The following is a 3,819-nucleotide window of genomic DNA, read 5'->3' as shown; positions in this document are numbered from 1 at the left end:
CCTGTGCTCCGCAACGGGAGAGGCCACAACAGTGAGAGGCCTGCGTACCAAAAAAAAAAAAAAAAAAAAAAAAAAAAAAAAAATTTCTTCCGTTCTGCAATCTTTCACAGGTGGGCCTGGTCAGGATGTTTCCAGTAAGCTAAACAAAGGTATTTTAGCTTAATGCTCATTTCCTGAGAGGCAGCATCCCCAGACATGGGCCATTATGTATAATTAAAGCTTTATAGGTAACATCCCTTTAGTGACTAACTTAATAGGATACAAGGATTCTTCCCTATTACACCAGCAGAGGGGCTGGATCCCCAGAAGCCCCTCAGTGACTGAATCAAGAATATCTCCATTTCTCCTCTCTTGGCTGTTTTTTCATTGTGATGAAATCATGAATAATTATTTTAAAGGCTAGGTCCAGGGATATGAAAGACACAGCTCTTGCCCTTGAGAAGCTGGCAGTTGCTGGACTAGACCTAGAATCTGTGGTAAGAGAACAGGATGGTAAGAACTACGGGGAGGGAGTCTGCTTGGTGCCATTGTGAGGTAGAGGCTGGACTTTCTTTAGGGGCGGATAGACCTGGACACACCCAAGTACCCCAAACGGCAACCTCGTTTCCTATGCTGTCACCATTCCAGCGTTGTATTTTTAAAGTGTTTAGAATCGCCACTTTAAATGTAAATATTCTGCAGCAAAGAGTTTTTCTTATCCCACAATTTTGAACGAAAGTCCTGGGCTTGATGTTCACTGGACCAAAACAAACCATCCCTGGGTCCATCAGAAGTGAATGACCTGGTGGGATTTGTCAGAGCAGGCCAAATAGGGTGAGGTAGGTGGTACAAGGGGGCTCTGCCTGATGTGGATCACCAGAGCCTGGCTGTGGGGAGCAAGGTACACACTTGGAGAAGATGAGTGATAGATCTGTTATATAAATCTCTGTGGGGATTAATCAAATATGTAAACATATTAAGGCTAGCGAGCCAGGTTTCTCACTGTCTGAGGATTAGATGGTATTGGTGGCATCAATGTTAATTCCCTAGGTTTGATCGTTGGACTGTGGTTATGTAAGAGTGTCCTTGTTTGTAGGGATTACACTCTAAAGTATTTGGGAAGTTGATGAAGTACCATGTCAGTAACTTTAGTCTCAAATAGTTCAGGAAAACAAAAGTTTTTTGTATTATAATTGCAACTTTTCTTTATTCTTGAGATTGTTTCAAAATTAGAAGGAACTCCATAGTCTTCACATATATAAAGAACAACCAGTTTGAAGATATGAACTGTAAAGAAATATCTGTTGCAGTAGCAACAAAAAACATGAGATGCTTAAGATAAACTTAATCAGGACTGTGAAAAACCTATTCAAGCAAAACGTTAAAGTACTCCTGAAAAATACAAAAACGGACCTAAGAAATAGCAGGATATTCTTAATTCTTGAATAGGGTGGATCTAAACCAAAAGGGCACTGATTCTTCCAAAGTCAATATAAAATTTTAATGTGATTCCAATAAAAATATTATTTTTTTCTCCCAGTGTTATACAAGTTCTAGGTACTTTCTTAAATTTATGTGGAAAATAAGCATGAAAGAATAGCTAGTCAGATATTACAAACATCCTATAAATCTTCTTTTCTGAAAACAGTGTAGTGTCCACTCCTGAGTAGACAGAGAGACCAATTAAACAGAATAGAAGATTCACAAGCATACCCAACTACATATGGAAATGTAGTTTATACTAAGGTGGCATTACAAATCACTGGGGAAAAGATGGACTTTTTAATAAATGATATTGGAGCAATTAGTTAGTCATTTGTTAAACTGGAGTCATATATCACGTAAACCGCCAGAACAGACTCAAAATAGATAATAGACACAAATGTATGAAGTAAAAACATAGTAATAAATAAATATCAATAAAAACCTTATAAAGTTAGAGTAGAGAAAGCCCTTCTAGCTAAATCCAGGAATATTAAAAGAAGAGATTGATAAATAAATTTTGATATGTAAAATACAATTTTTTAAAGTTTGTATGTCAAAAAAGTGTAAGAAAAGTCAAAATACAGACAACAACTTGGAAAAAAATCACTAAAACATATCACAATCAAAGAGCTCTATGTAATATATAAAACAAAGAGTTAGAAAATGTAAAAAAGAACCAAATAGAACTGAAGAACACAATAACTGAAATTTTAAAACATGGTAGAAGAAATCAACAGTAGATTAGATGATACAAAGGAGCAGATCAGCAAACTGGAAGAGAGAATAGTGAATATCACTCAACCAGAACAGAAAAAAAGATAAAGGAATTTTTTCAATGAGGACAGTTTAAGAGAACACTGGGACAACATCAAGCATACTAACATTCACAGTATAGGGATTGCAGAAGGAAAAGAGAGAGAAAAAAGACCAGAGGACATATTTGAAGACATAATAGCTGAAAATTTCCCTAACCTGAGAAATGAAACACATATCCATGTGCAGGAAGCACAGACAGTCTCAAACAGGATCAACACAAAGTTGACCACACCAAGACACACTGTAATTAAAATGCCAACAACTAAATATTAGTTTTATATTAATATTAAAAGTAACAAAGGAAAAGCAACAAGGGGAACTCCCAGCTACCCACTGACTTTTCAACAGAAACTTTGCAAGCCAGAAGGGAGTGGCATGATATATTTCAAGTGATGAAAGGGAAAAACATACAACCAAGAATACTCTACTGGGCAGGTTATCATTCATATTTGATGGAGAAATCTAAAGTTTTATGGACAAACAAAAAGCGAAGACTCCAGCATCACAAAGCCAGCTTTATAAGAAATGTTAAAGGGACTACTCTAAGTTGAAAAGAAAAGGCCACAACTAGAAGTATGAAAATTACAAAAGGAAAAGTCTCATTAGTAAAGGTAAATATATAGTAAAGGTAGTAAATCAACCACTTATAAAGCTAGTAGGAAGGCTAAAAGACAAAAGTAGTAAAATCATCTCTATCCACAATAAATAGTTAAGGGATACACAAAACAAAAAGACGTCAAAAATAAATATGGGGGGAGAGTAAAAATGCAGGTTGTAAAAATGTGTTCGAACTTAAGAGACCAGCACCTTAAAATAGCCATAGATAGATAGATAGATAGATAGATAGACAGATATAAGCTTGATGGTAGCCACACATCAAAGATCAATAATAGATACACACAAAAAAAGATAGACACACATCAAAGACCTATAATAGATAAACACACAAAAAAAGAGAAAAGAATCCAAAGATAACACTAAAGACAGTCATCAAATCACAAGGGAAGAGAGTAAAAGAAGAAAGGAGCAAAAAAGAACCACAAAAGAACCCAAAAACAATGAACAAAATGGCAATAAGTACATACCTATCAATAACTACTTTAAACATAAATGGACTAAATGCTCCAATCAAAAGACACAGAGTGGCTGAATGGATAGAAAAACAAGATTCATGTACATGCTACCTACAAGAGACTCACTTCAAATCTAAAGATACGCACAGACTGAAAGTGAGGGGATAGAAAAAGTACTCCAAGCAAATGGAAACAAAAAGAAAGCCAGGATAGCAATACTTATATCAGATGTAATAGACTTTAAAATAAACACTGCTTATAAAACAGACTTTAAAACAAAGAGATAGGGCCTCCCTGGTGGCACAGTGGTTGAGAATCCGCCTGCTGATACAGGGGACACGGGTTCGTGCCCTGGTCTGAGAGGATCCCACATGCCGTGGAGCGGCTGGGCCCATGAGCCATGGCCGCTGAGCCTGCGCGTCCGGAGCCTGCGCTCCGCAATGGGAGAGGCCACAACAGTGAGAGG

The 3,819-nt window shown here is 36.8% G+C and overlaps 1 protein-coding gene across 2 annotated transcripts in view; it reads right to left on the bottom strand.

Annotated features, from left to right (window-relative positions):
- LOC102984870 (cathepsin G-like) overlaps positions 1-3,819 on the bottom strand; it is a 47,173-nt gene that overhangs the window by 26,477 nt on the left and 16,877 nt on the right. The window lies entirely within an intron of this gene.

Source organism: Physeter macrocephalus, chromosome 11 (assembly GCF_002837175.3).
Source record: "Physeter macrocephalus isolate SW-GA chromosome 11, ASM283717v5, whole genome shotgun sequence".
In the NCBI taxonomy this organism is placed as follows: Eukaryota; Metazoa; Chordata; class Mammalia; order Artiodactyla; family Physeteridae; genus Physeter; species Physeter macrocephalus.
This window is presented reverse-complemented; position numbering and strand designations above follow the sequence as displayed.